Source organism: Meriones unguiculatus, chromosome X (genome assembly GCF_030254825.1).
Source record: "Meriones unguiculatus strain TT.TT164.6M chromosome X, Bangor_MerUng_6.1, whole genome shotgun sequence".
Classification (NCBI taxonomy): Eukaryota; Metazoa; Chordata; class Mammalia; order Rodentia; family Muridae; genus Meriones; species Meriones unguiculatus.
Window position 1 is genome coordinate 159,709,156 of NC_083369.1, and position 15,313 is coordinate 159,724,468.

The window sequence follows — 15,313 nt, forward strand, 5'->3', positions numbered from 1 at the left end:
CCAGGTCAAGTTCCCATTGCTTTTCATTTTTCTTGTTTAGAAATTAAATCATCCACTGGTTTCAGAATTTGCTGTATCGGCTAAAGTAAGTTAGACTCTCACCTCATTTTGGGTATTGAAGATTTTAGTGATATAGATTAATCAAAATGTCAGCATTTACTAACACATGGAATCTTATTGAATCTCTCCTTTATCTAACCTTATGTTAAGACAATTGTCCCAAGAAAATGTGAAAGCAAGAGAATTTCATTATCCATGTTTAATGCTTTTGCTAGCTCATGAATATTTATGAATAGGGTATGATGCTTGATTCAATAGTTACCCAAATACAAAAACTTCAGTTTTTGCTGGGTATTTTAATTGCTACATCACAAAGAGCATTATTAAAACAGTAGGTCTTTTGTCTTTTCTTTGCATAATTCATTTGTAAACTTCAGCACTCTTGGTTCTTTGAGATGACATTTCTTGTGTAACCCACACTGAAGAATAGCCAAGGCTATACAGTGAAACCCTGTCTCAAAAAAATCAAAGCAAAACAAAAACAAGATCAACCAAACAAAAAACAACTGTGGATTAGCCTTCATTCAGAAATGATAAGAATATTTCAACTAACAGATTCATAAATTCTTAGTGAGATTTACCTACTAATGTAGTTTATTTTAAATTTTGCCATCATACAATTATCTTCAGTTTAAAAAGTTGTCCATTTTGCAAAAGTATGTATAGAAATTGCTGTTGAATATTAATATTTATTATTGATTTATGTTTTAGTTAGCTAGTGTTTATTCCTAAATCAGGGACACCAAATCATATCACCACACAGAGTCTAAGATTTATTTAATTAACCTAGAGCACAAAGCTAGGCAATGATTACTCCATTCTAAACCTCCAAACCCACATAGTTTCCTACCATTCAGATTTTACTCATTATACTTTCTTTTAGTCATATCTTAAGTTCTGTTCATCTCTCCATGTGGTTCCAAGTTCTCTCCCGCCGACCTCTGCTCCTACCCTTTGTCTTCTTTCCTCTCCCCTCTGGATCAGGATGTCCCACCCTATTCTACCCTTGCATAGCAATGGCTGTTTTTTTTTTTTTTAATTGACAACATTGAGAACAAATGGTGGTGGTGGCATGTTTACACAAACTTGAGAAAGGTGATGCTAAGCATGATAATACATTGTCTGGATTGAAACCAGATAGTGGGGTAGAGAAACCAGCATTTGAATGAACAAGGGGAACTTTTATACATTCCAAAAGAACATAATACCAAAAAGGAATGTTAAAAATTAAATACAGATTTAGATCTGATAAAATTATGATCATTTTCTCATGTGCTGCAAATCCAGAATAACTGAAAATTATAGCCTTAAGTTTCTCTTGTTTGGGAACCAGAGAGATGAGTCAGTCGTTCTTGCAGAGGATTTGGATTTGATTTCCAGCATCCACATGGCAACCTCACAATAGCCTATAATAAAAGCAGTTCCAAGGGATCCAACAAGTTCTTCTGGCCTTTGGGCAGCAGGCACACAGGTGGTATACATACCCAGTGACAGTCATTCACTTACACATAAAGAGAATCTTTTTAAAATCTTGAAAGAAAAAAACAGGGCCATTGTCCATACTCAGATTGCTCAGATTCTTAATTCTTTTTTTCTTGAAAACTTTTGGGGTTTTTTTTTTAGACAAGATATTTCTGTGTAGCCCTGGTTTTTCTGAAACTTACTTTGCAGTCCAGGTTGTCCTCTAACTGAGAGAGATCTGCCTGCCTCTGCCTTCCCAGTGCTGGAATTAAAGGCTTGTGCCACCACAGCCTGGCTAGATTCTGAACTCTCAATACAACCAAGTATTAGTGTGAAGAGTCTTTTGGCTAGCTGCAGCTATTTTGCATATTGAAGTAACTGTAATGGTAAATGATTTGTTACTTATTCAGTTACCTGAAATACTGAGAACAGAATTTAAATTTCATCTAAGTGCCTTAGTTCTTTTTGTTTTTTTTTTTGAATTTTTTAAGACTTTCAGGTGAAAACCTCATCTGTCCTTTGATTTTCAAGTTTCACATGTAGGTCATGGTAGAACTCCGTTAGATGCAGCATCTGTTCAAGTCACACACCTGATACTAGCAGCCTGTGGGGTTTATTACTTTGAAGTAGAAATTGTCAGTTAAGAGAAGAAATGGGTAATTGTAAATTTTGGTTGCCATAACCATTTTTTATTCCTGGATAATTATATTTGAAATGTTTCATCAATATGTATGATATAATTTGAAAGGTGTAATCTTGAATATCTTGGTTTTGGAAAAATCGACTGTAAATATTACAGTACAACAGATTGGTTCTGTTAAGTCATGGTTGTAATAGTCTTGCTGGCAGGGTCATTATTAAAACTGAGAGCTGAGGTTTAAGCAATAGAGTGGATCATTTTTTCTGAATTCTGATGAGAAGCTGGATCTTCTAAAATTTACCAAGCCAAAGCTGGTGTGTGGCTTATAAGTATCTGAAAGGGATTAGGTTTCACAATCTGAGGTATTACTTGGAAGGTGGATTGCTTCTAAGTTCTTGACTCAGAGCTTCCCAGGAGGTTAGTGTGTGGTACAGAAGCTTCAGAATGAAAACTCTGGTTGATTGTGGAACCAAATTTGGTTTATTACTTAGTCTTAGAATTGATGTGCTGTGATATGTATGTGCATCAGAATCACTTATGGGACCATTACAGTTAGTTTTGGACCTTAACCAAAATATTCTCAATCAGAATTTTCTGTGGGGAAGCTTTTGTAATGGTGTAGGTATCTTGAGAAAGACCCATGAAGAATTTTGGTGCGTATCACTAGTTAAAAATTAATTCTCTAAAGTCATATTGTTTTTTGATACTTCATTGGAATATTAGAGCCATTAAAAGAAAACATAGGATCATTTGTACAGCTACCAAGATATTGCACTCTTCAGGTAAGTTAACCTGCATTTGAATCCCTCTTGTTGAACTTTCTGTGTTTAATGAACAAAAGCAATTGTCCAATACATTGTTGTTCTCTTTGCTGGATATACTCCAGTAGTACCAAAAATAGAAGGGGAAAGTTTGGGCTACTCCCAACACTTCTTAACTGCCTCTTTTGCCAAGGTGATCAAACCAAACATAAAACTAGAGAATTCCAAGAGAACACCTAACGTTTTAGGTACATAAGAACTCCTATTTATTCTGCTCCACAATGCTGGCACTGCTCATGATGATTCCTAGGTTTCTCTATAGCTTTCATTCTATGTGTTCCATCTGTGAAGGATTTCAACCTCATATTTTCATGGCTACAAATATCCTGAGCCTTATATCTAATTTTATGTCTCATTAATTCCCTTTGCAAAACCTGCACTCCCGGTGCAGGGTCTGTACCGCTCCCTCCCCCAAAGAGACTCACAGACCAGGGTTCGGTTCGATGCAAAAGCAAGAGGCAGTTTATTCCGATCGCGATGGGGGTCGTCCCTTCAAAGCAGGAGACGACCCTGAGCATACTAAGCACAGAGTTTTTATTCCTAAAAAAATGAGGCCTTTACATTGATTAGTCAGCAGAAAAGATAGCAGTTATGCGGGCTGGCAGCTATAGCGGGGAGCTCACAGCTCCAAGGACAGTCCTCCCCTAAATTGCCTGACTTGTTCTTCTTTCTTCTTAGCTGGCCCTTATTTAAGGTCCATTTGTTTTTCTTTCTAATTTGGGATGGTCCCATTTCTCATTCCCCCCTTTTTCTTTGGCATAATTTTAACCCTAAAATTACAGGCTAGATTCAGCCTGCATCTCTAATTGCTGATACTGCTGTCGAAGCATAAGGAACTGAACGGTACTGATCCGTTCTCTCACAAAATTGACTAGCTTATTAAGAATGCAAGGGCCAAGAGTTACAATCAGGAGAAGAATTAGCAAAGGGCCTAACAAGGTGGAGATTAAAGTGGTCATCCATGGAGAGGAATTAAACCATCCTTTAAACCATCCTAGGCTTTGGGCTCGTTCTCGCTTTCTCTTTTTTAAGCCCTCTTTGACCTTATCTAGGGTCTCAGTGACAACTCCAGTATGGTGGACATAGAAACAGCATTCTTCTTTTAGAGCAGCGCATAAACCTCCTTATTGCAAAAACAATAAATCTAAGCCCCTTCTGTTTTGTAACACCATCTCTGATAATGACTGTAAGGAATCTTTGAGCTCTCTAATTGTGCTTTCTAATCTTTCTATAATCTCATCAACAGCTGCCCTAAGCTCATTTAACCCGCTATGTCGGAGGGCTATAGCCGACACTCCAGCTGCTGTCCCTACTGCTCCTAGCCCGACCCCAAGCATTATGGCTAAGGAAATTCCCAGGTCTCTTTTTGTTCATATCAGCGGTTCCCCCACAGAGTCCCAGAATTGGAAGGGCTCTTCATATGGGTGATAGGTGACTCGGGGGATTACCTGGACCAGGGCACAGTAGTCAGATGAATTGACAAGCACCTGAGTACTGACACAAGTAGTGATCCCTGTCACACAGGCCTACCATCCATCGATTGGTGGTATGAGGTACCCAGACAGACCTGCAACATCATAGGTTTGGTTGCATAAAAACTGATGACTGGGGGGACTTTACCTACACAGAGTCCTTGCCCTGAAACAGCAGACAGGGAAAGTCTAGCCTCCCTTTGCGTCCAACGGCAGGCTGTTGCCTCTTGGGAGTTACTTATCTCATCTGTAAAGGCAATTCCTTCATAATATGGGGGAGCAATTCCAAAGCATAACCAACAAGACTCAGTAACCTTGGGGTTGGTGTTATTTAGCGCCTGAAAGGCCCCCTGTGCTAGGGAAGTAATGTATGGTCCAGGAGGCTTAGGGGAAGAAGAATCTTTACCCATTTTTGAGTTAGGAGTCAGTGAGGGGGTTGCTGGACGTGGGACTATAGTCTGGGGGTCCGCTTTCACTGGGGGAACCAGGTGAGGGCCAGCTTTATTTGGCCCTACTTTAGCAGATGGGGCTGTTATTTTTAATTTGATGGTGAAAAGTAACCCATCATCATATCTTTTTTTTATATATTTGTAGGCCCCAAGTGAACCCCGTCACCCAGTTAGTTGAAATTTGTTTTCCAGCGTCTGTGAACTGGATTAGCAGGGGGTGGCACCAGGTGGTACATATTGGCTGATTAGTCCACTTATTGTTTGGTCCCCAGTCTGGGGGCTGGGCATAACTGTAATTAGCTTTAACAACAATGTAATCCCAACTGGAGGTAGGCTTCCAGTAAGTATCGCCAGTGGTTTTACACCCCCAGTTTTTGCAGTAGAAGTCATTTCTCCCCCCACATTTGTTTACCATTTTAGGTTGCTGTTGGGGTCCTGGACATACATAAAAGGTTAGGACTCGCAGCATACTGCGGTGGTTGGTGGTCCCACAGCCCCCCCACCCCAGGGATCTAAGCCCCTTCTCTCACTAAAAGACCCATGTCTATGGTCCCCAGGAACCACGTTGGGGTCTAGGTGGCTTTGCAAATCCCAGTTAGCAGGTGCTCCTAGAGCCATTTTACAAAGGTCAGGGTACAAGTCTGGCCACCATGTGAAGGGTGGGGCTATCTTTGAAACAGACCAAATTATAATATGTCTCTGATTAGTTACTTCCCAAGTCAAAAGTTTGGGCTGGTGAGGACTGGAGCCCAAGCAAGTATTGTAAGTGCTTAACAGAGCCAAAAGCACCAGCAGTTTGTGGATATCACCCACGGCTAACATTTTTAACAAGTTTAAGTTTTAAGGGATTGTCACTGGGCTGGACTTTCCAGTCAGAAGTGGAGTCCTCTGGAGCGGGTTTGACATGTGATGCGTGGATCCAAGCAGCAATGCCTTCTACCTTCACAGCCGTTGGGGTGGTGAGCAGGATGCAGTAAGGACCTTTCCACCGGGGTTCTAAATTTTGACTACGGTGTCATAAACCAAGTCTCCAACTTGGAACTAATGTGGCACCTCTAAGGATCCTGGCGCATATGAACTGTCAACCTTGATCCAGATTTCTTTTTTAATAAGCTGCAGTCCCTTTAACCTGGACAAAAAGTCAGAGTTACCACTAGTTATGTCAAGAGGGTCTCCCAGGAGAGTCAAGGGAGCAGGAATTCCATACAATAGTTCAAAAGGCATGAGATTCAACAAGGAAGGAGTATTCCTGACCCTAAAAAGAGCCAGAGGGAGGAGTACCACCCAGTCACCGCCAGTCTCCATGGTCAATTTAGTAAGGGTCTCTTTTAGAGTTCTATTTATTCTTTCTACTTGTCCTGAACTTTGGGGTCTATATGCACAATGTAATTTCCAATTAGTCCCCAAAAATCTGGCCACCTCCTGACTTACCTGAACAACGAAGGCCGGCCCATTGTCTGACCCGATTACCTTTGGAACTCCAAACCGGGGAAAATGTCTTCTAAAATCTTCTTGGCTACAACCAGAGCAGTCTCTTTCTTGGTGGGAAAAGCTTCCACCCATCCTGAGAAGGTATCTACAAAGACTAGAAGATATTTATTTCCATACCTGGCCAGCTTGATCTCGGTAAAGTCCACTTCCCAATGCATTCCAGGTCTAGTTTCCCTTAACCGTTTTCCCGAGCTTTGTAAATTCTTCCCTACATTTACCTTTTGGCAAGGGATACATGTCTGAGTCACTTTTTCGGTTAGAGCAGTGAGGTTTAGTATTCGGTAAGGAGATAGGAGAACAATTTCAGTCAATTTCCTTGCCCCTAAATGAGTCCATTGATGCATTTGCGCTATTAGTCTCTTAGCATCTTCCTGTGGCAAAATGACCTTACCTTTGGAGTCAATTTATGCTCCCACATTAGCATCGAATGTCCCTTGTTTTCTCTGTACTTGCTCCAGGTCGTCCTCTGAGTATTTTAGCTGTTTCTTCTCTGGCAATTCAGTAGTTAATATCATTGGAGCAGGACTTTCTCTGGCAGCTGCTTTAGCCTCCTGATCAGCCATGTTATTTCCCTTTGCTGCCTTGGAATTTCCCTTCTGATGTCCCAGGCAGTGAATTATGCTTACCTTGGTGGGCAGTAGTAAGGCATTGAGCAAGGCCAAGATTTTATTTTTATTTTTAATTTCTTTACCGGCTGATGTCAATAGGCCTCTCTGCTGGTAGATGGCCCCGTGCACATGGGCCGTAGCAAAGGCATACCTGCTGTCAGTGTAGATGTTTATCTTTTTGCCTTTCCCCAAAGTTAATGCTTGAGTTAAGGCAATTAGTTCTGCTCGTTGAGCAGAGGTGCCTTCAGGCAGCGCTTGGGCCCATATTGTGTCCTTCCACCACCGCTGCTCCTGCTTTTCTTTTTTCATTTTTCAAAAAGCTACTCCCATCTGTGTAATATGTCACCTCTGCATCCGGCAGAGGCTGGTCTTTTAAGTCCTTTCGCCATCCCTGTTCCTCCGCCAACACCTGCAAGCAATCATGCTCTGGGGGCTGAATCTCTGGATCTGGTAACAGGGTGGCAGGGTTTAGCCCCGTTGCTGGGGCAAAAGTAATCCTGTCATTATTCAAAAGCAAAGTTTGGTAATGAGTCATGCGAGCATTTGTGAGCCAGCGATCAGGTGGCTGTCTGACAACACTCTCAAGGGCATGAGGGGCATAAACAGTAAGATCTTGTCCCAAGGTCAGCTTGTCAGCATCCTTTACCAATGCGGCGACTGCTGCTATTATCCAAAGGCAGGTCGGCCATCCTGCTGCTACTGGATCAAGCTTTTTAGATAAATAAGCTACCGGTCTCTTCCAGGGTCCAATCTTTTGAGTTAACACCCCTTTAGCCATCCCCTGGTTCTCGGCCACATAGAGATGAAAAGGTTTAGTGACATCAGGAAGTCCCAAGGCTGGAGCTGACATTAAAGCCTGTTTAATATTATCAAATGCAGCCTGTTAATTTTTTCCCCAGGAAAAACAGTCATTTTGTAAGGGCATACAGAGGGGCTGCCATTTCAGCGAACCCAGGAATCCATAATCGGCAAAACCCCGCTGTACCAAGAAATTCCCTCAGTTGTTTTGTAGTTCATGGAGGGGGAATATGAAACACAGTCTCTTTTCTAGCCTCCGATAACCATCTTTTTCCTTCCTTTAGTTACCCCAGGTAACTGACCTGTTTCCGGCATATCTGGGCCTTCTTTGCTGATGCTCTATAGCCGAGTTCGCCCAATTTTTGTAACAGTTGGCCGGTGGCTTTGAGACAGGTTTTCTGACAATCTGCAGCTAGTAAGATGTCATCCACGTACTGGAGAAGAGTTACCTGAGTATTTGTGGCCCGGAAGTGTGCCAGGTCTCGGTGCAGGGCTTCATCAAATATGGTAGGAGAATTCTTAAATCCTTGGGGAAGTCGAGTCCATGTTAGTTGGCCCGAGACCCCGGAGTCGGGATCTTTCCATTCAAAAGCGAAAATGTCTTGGCTGGCAGGGCTAAGTCGAAGACAAAAGAATGCATCTTTAAGGTCTAGAACAGTATACCAGGCTCTGTCAGGGGGAAGGGAGCTCAGCAGGTTATACGGGTTGGGGACTGTTGGATGTAAGTCCATAACCTGTTTGCTAACTTCCCTCAGGTCTTGCACAGGCCGATAATCGTTGCTCCCAGGCTTCCAGAGCAGCAGTAATGGAGTATTCCAAGCAGATTGACACATTTTCAAAACCCCTAGGTCAAGGAGTCGCTGTATATGAGGGTGAATCCCATCATGGGCTTCCTTAGACATTGGATACTGCCGCACTGCAACTGGGGCTGCCTGAGGTTTTAGCTCTATCTGGACTGGCGGTTGCTTTCTTGTTTTCCCTAATCCAGCTGTTTCAGCCCAGGCCTCAGGGTATTTTTTTTGCCCACCAGTCAATGTCTTTTTCCCCCTCTTTTAAATTTTTAAATAGCCGGTATTCATCTTCCAAGTGAATTGTAAGCACGTGAATAGGATCCCCTCTTTTATGTGTAACCTGTGGGCCTTCTGGGTTAAAATAGATGTGGGCTCCTATTTTGGTCAGGATATCCCATCCCAGAAATGGGTATGGGCAGTCAGGCATGACTAAGAATGAGTGGGATACCCGGCCCACTCCGAGGTCCACTGTTCTTCGGGTAGTCCATGTATATTGCTTACATCCAGTGGCCCCTTGAACCCATGATATTTTTTCTTTCTTAGCCCCTGAGTCTTGCAACAGAACTGAATGCTGAGCGCCAGTATCCACTAGAAAATGGACTGGCTTCCCCTCCACCTTGAGGGTTACCCTGGGTTCGGGGAGGGGAACCGAACCCCGTCCTCCCTAATCGCTGTCATTGTTTAAGGTCAGGACCCTGGTCCCTGTGGCTCGAGAATTCAGCTGCTTCTTCTTCCTTTTGGGGCAATCCCTCCTCCAGTGTCCTGTCTCCTTGCAGTAGGCACACTGGTCCTTAGACAAAGGGCCCTTACGGTTGCCAGGAACTCTCTCCCTTTCAGTACGACTTTCCTGAACTACGGTGGCCAGAATCTTAGTCAATTTTTTATCCTGCCTCTTGTCTCTCTCTCTCTCTCTCTTATCTCCTGTTCTTTCTGATTCCTTTCTTCTTTTTCTTCTTCTGTTTCTCGACTATAGAAGACTTTCTCTGCTACTTGCACTAAATCCTTCAACGACTTATCCTGCAGACCTTCTAATTTCTGAAGTTTCCTACGAATATCCCTAGCTGACTGATCTATGAAAGATACAGCTACAGTTGCCCCATGCTCATCTGAAGCAGGGTCATAGGGAGTAAACCGGTGGAACGCATCTATCAGCCATTCTAAGTAGGCTGCAGGAGATTCCTCCGGCCCCCGGACCACTTCTCTTACCTTAGTCAAATTGGTGGGTCTTCGATCAGCCCCACGGAGACCCGCCATTAGAGTCTGGCGGTAAACCTTCAAGTGCTGCCTACCCTCTGGTGTATTGTAATCCCAATCAGGATGAGAGAGAGGAAACCCATTATTAATCTCGTCGGGGAGAACTGTAGGCCTCCCATCCGCCCCCGGGACATACTTCCTTGCTTCTAGAAGAACTCGTCCCCTCTCCTCGGTAGTCAGGAGTGTCTGTAAAAGCTGTTGGCAATCATCCCAAGTGGGCTGGTGAGAGAAAAGGACAGATTCAAACAAGTCAGTCAAGGCTTGGGGGTTCTCAGAAAAAGGGGGATTGTGAGCCTTCCAATTGTAGAGATCAGCTGTGGAAAAAGGCCAGTACTGAAGGGGGTGTTCCCCGTCTCCATCTGGGAATCCATAGGCTCGCAACAGGAGAGCCACCAAGTCCAGCTGAGTTGCTCTGCGGCTTTGTGCTCCAGCTGCTGGGCCCCGTTCATTCTGAGCAGGGTCAGCTGGTAAGTGCAGCGGGACCTCTGGCGGTGTCTGCAGTACTGACGGTGTCTGTGGCGGCAGCACTGAGGGACCTGTGAGGGGACTAGGAAAGTTGCACGCTAGCCCCGCCCTAGGCCCCAAGGGAGAACTGACAGCCTCCGGGAGACTGACAGGGGAAACGGTCAGAGGTCTGGCAGGAGAACTGGCCAGGGAACTGGCAGGGGTAGGGGCCATGGCTGGCGGATAAGGGGGCGGAAGGTCAAAAAGGAGGAAGTCTGCTTCTGGAGAAGTGAGCACTTTCTTTTTCTCCTCTTCCCTGTGGGGAGAACAAAGGGGCGCACCCAGGGGGGTGGATGGCAAACAATATCCTCCCAGGTTAGGACATAATGTACCTGATCAGTAAGGCCCCCCTGTGCTTGGTTCGTTGATCCACCTGAAGAGGCAGGGAGCAATCATGTCAGTTTCCAGGAAGTCCAGATCTCAGCTTGCAGTCCACAGCTGATCCCGGACAGAGTTAAACAGGTGAAGATCTGCTGAGACAAATTCAGACTGGAGACAGGAGTTAAAATTTGTCTATTAAATGGGAAAGATCAGGGAAAATCTCATCTGCGATCCTTTTGAGCTATGCCAGATCCAGGTCACATCCCTGAAACTCATATGAAATTTTAGTACACAAAAGGAAATATACATAATTTTAAATACTCAGAAAAGTAACATATCAGCAAATCAAACATTTTGAGAGGAACAGGTAAAACTGCATCCCACTGAATGAGTATCAGTTAGCTGTTTGTTTTATAACCTTTATACACAACCTAAGTGTGTCCACAGTAACATTTTTTTTTGTGGGCATAGCTGTTTGTAATTAGTCACGAATGAAGCTTGGCCATTTTTATACACTCAGCATATACTTTTAGTTTTCACTTTTACTTTTATGTTTACACTGGAAAGTTAGGCAGAAATACATTACTGGCTTTTAGTGCTAAACCCTGGATGCTTGGACTTTCCTTAACCAAGCAACTAGAAGGAATAGGTTTAGGATATTTCAGTGTCAAAATCTACCCCAGAAATGGCAGATATTAAGAATACCATACTAAAAGCTATGACTTTTGGGTCAGATACACACATTAAACAGATGTTTTTAAAATAATGAGAAGCACCTTTAGTCTATCTTTAGAAGCCAACAAAGGAAATTAAAATCTTAACCTGGTGACTGAATAATAAGCAGTTATTGCTCCATCAACTTATCAGAACTCTATTGATCAATGCCAAAACTCTGGACTTTTAAAATTTTATAACATAAGCACAACAGTAGCAAAGAGGGGGGAGAAATTTAAAATATTTCCCATTTTTAATCTGCTTTAAAATATTTATCTCTTTATAACTTATAATTATATACCTAAAAAAACTACTTAGACTCTCCAATCTTTTGAATTTATCAACCCTGAAACATTTTTTTAAACTAAATAATAACACTCTAGATTTTTACAACCTAAACTCCTATATTCTCAGACCCTATAGAAGCTCCACTTATTTATCTCAAGACATGAGTCCTGTGAGCAAGGCAAACCTGTCTTTTTTTTCTAAATAAGGTATCTAGTACTCTGTGGTTCTAGCTAATGAGCTGATCAATGAGCTAACAGTCAATCTAATTGTCTTCTCTCTAGCTGCAAAGCTACCGTAAGCTTAGCATAGCCATCAAGGTGTTCAGAGACCTGAGAAGGATAAATTATAAGCTAAATAAATACCAATCCATGTGCCAATCAAAATGACAGGGATAACTAGTTAGCCCATTACCTAGGCAGTGTCCCTGGCTCCTGTGTTTCAGCATCCTGAACAGATGCAGTTCTGCCAGGCACATAAGATGAGAGACTGTTTCTGTGGAGAAAGAAATGAGAGAATGGCCTCACCTCGCCCTTAGCAACGTGAAACATTGACTCCAGGTGTCCACAGTTTTGGCTGGGCCTTAGCAGTGGGCCAGTTGAGGCAATATTGCCCAGTGGTTAGCATACCACAATCCAGAGTAGCATTCATCTGTCGTTGTGCCCAAATCTTCTCGGAGACCTTGGGGGAGCTACTGCCAGGATTGCGGGACTTCCTGTCACAATAAGCTTACACATGTTAAAATGCCTAATTCAGATTTCTGACAAGCTTGAGGGCCAGCATATCCGAGTTACTCTGTTTTTATCATCTGCTCTAAACTGTGTCCTATAAAACAGAATGCTATGATCTCTGATTCTAGCATATTTTCGAGATGCATGTCCTAGAAGTATATATTTTAAGACAAATAGACAAGAGACTAGGTAAGGCTCAACTGCAGTATTTAGCATGACTTTAAATCTGTTCTTTCTGAACTAAAATCAAAGCAAACCTTTTAATCGGATACAGTTTATAGAGAGGCTAGCTAATCTTGCTGCTCCTACTACTTGCATTAAGATTGAACATTAAAAAGCTTTGCATTTAGCACTAATGACTAAACATATCTCCAGACCAGCATGGTGGCTGGCCACGTGTAACCGAACTGAGCTGGAATCCTTAAACAAACATGGCAGCCAAACTACAGCTTCACGTGCTCTCTATTGCTGAACCATCATGGCGGCTGGCCACGTGTAACTGAACTCAGCTGGAAGTCTTAAACAAATATGGCAGCCAAACTACAGCTTTACGAGCTCTCCATTGCTGAACTATCATGGCAGCTGGCCATGCTCTAGCATTAGCACAGGCTGTGACTGACAATACCAAACATGGCCATTAGGTGCTGATGATACAGCAAACACTTCGGAGCTTCCATAATCCTCCACAACCAAAAGTTCCCAGTAATCAAACAAGCTTCAGAACCAACTGCATAACAGAACAATTTTAAACTGTAATTATTTTAGCCATACCAAACCTATCAGCTAGAATTTTTTTCCTTAAAAGAGCATAAAAAACATTTTGTAATGAGGAATCACCAACCTTTTAAATGAAGTATAACATTTTAATACAGTTTTTCTTTAAATCATATTAACTCTCTGGCTTTTTATAACACATCCACTAACCTTCTGCAACATGCTATATACATTTAGATTTCTAGCTTTTCTTTTCTGGCTTAACCAGACATGCTTACTTTTTTGCTCTCTTTCTTGCTTTTCAGAGGACATAAAAACTCTCACTAAAATCCTTTCCATTCTGACATGATCCTGCTGAAGCCCAGAGTCTACGTACGATTTGCTTTTTATAGGCAAAGCAAAAGCAAGTTACATTACTATAAAGAGGAGTTCTGAAACTGCCAAATTTTTTTTTAAAATAACTTTCCTGCATCTGATAACATAAAGGTAACAACCAAACTCTAAGGAACTTAGAACAAGCTTTAAGGAACTTGGTGAAACTTCCCCTTTTCTTTGTCTCAAGATAAAGAGGGTGTAAACATGTTTTTTTTTATAAACAAAGCAGCTTATCAAACAAACAGCTCTCCATAAGATACATTTCAAAAACTGCAATTTTCTCAGTCATAGTCATACCCAAATGTCTGATAAACTTTAAACAATTTTTTAAAACCCGTTTTTGCAATATTAAAACAAAGTACCCCTTTTGTAGAAGTCACAAGGCATAAACATAATCTTTAAAATTAAAACCAGATTTTAAAACCAGAATTTACCAGTGCAAGCAATTTAATTTTTAAAACCAATAACAATTTAAAATAAGCTATCCTTTTAACCTAGAAGGAAATGAGATTTGACCAAGGTTGTTTTTTTTTTTTTTTTTTTTTTTTTTTTTTTTTTTTTTTTTTTACCCATACCAAGATGGCGGTTACATTATAAAATCACATGGTGAAGTCAAGATGGCGGCGAGACACTGAGACACTTTAGACCACGTGGCAGCCTATACAATATGCGCTTATGGATCTAATAAAGCGCATAGGCACCCATTTTAAACAAATTTCGTGAGGCCTTTCAGAACAGAAAACAAAAGGTAGACAGACAAACAACACTCACTACACTTATGACAAAAATCAGGCAGACAGAAGACAACACAAACCGCGCAGTACGAGATCGGCGCCAAAGCGAACACAAAAATTCAGATGGAGACCGTGTCGGAGGTCCGGTTCCTCCGTCTCCCAGATGAAGCACGTAGCCTTCTCTCAGGGGTGTCGCCCCAAAGAGTCCCACTTGGCTCGTGTTTCCAGACAGGAGCGAACCCAAGAAGGGTTACCTTTCAGACAGGGAAGCAAATGATTCCCCTACCAGGCACTCCTGAGACGTCTCCCAGGAGGCACGGAAAAGAAGTACGAGCCCATCGGCTCCTTCTAGTTTCCATCTGATACAGATGACCTGGCCAAGTCCAGACCACAGGGGGACTCGAACCCCCTGGAAACGAACTCACACAAAGACAGACCGTTTAACACAACGATACACGACTCACAGAACAAAAAGCCGGCAGGTCTTACCTCCCGATGCTGGGTCGATGGTCCCTGGGCGGGGGTCTCAGATCTCGGTGGGACCTCCAAATGAAAGACTCCCAGGAGCCTATCTAGATGGGGCGACCCCGCTTCCCAAGGAACAGCGAGACCAGCCTTCGGATGCAAGCCGCAAGAGGTTTATTTTGATACACGGGTACCCGGGGCGACCAAGCCTATCGGAGGACTTGCGCGCCTCTCGGTTGGGGTGACGGGTTTTTATAGGGCTCAGGAGCAGGAGGCGTGGTTACAGAAGCGAGAAACATAGTTACAGGGGTCTGATTGGGTGGTTTGAACAAAGCCGTAGTTAAGTCACGTACCCAGAACAGGGAAGGCGGGAAGGCAGATTGTGAGCCGAGTCACGTACCCACCCGGAACCGGGAAGGCGGGAAAGAATGCAGCGAGGTAGCTCTTGCTATACCGTGCCTACTCTACATAGTGTTAACAATCACTGCTTATCTTTTGGTCTTTCATTGGTATATCACAAACACATTGTGACATCACAATAGTACTATTGTGACATTGCAAAGAATTATGACATCACAACTCTATTGGAAGGACATTACAATGTCATTGTGACATCACACTGGTT

General features: G+C 42.8%; 1 pseudogene; it reads right to left on the reverse strand.

The window, feature by feature from the left end:
• Nucleotides 1-5,708: 5,708 nt before the first annotated feature.
• Nucleotides 5,709-10,523, reverse strand: LOC132650011 (uncharacterized; annotated as a pseudogene).
• Between the last annotated feature and the right edge of the window lie 4,790 nt (nucleotides 10,524-15,313).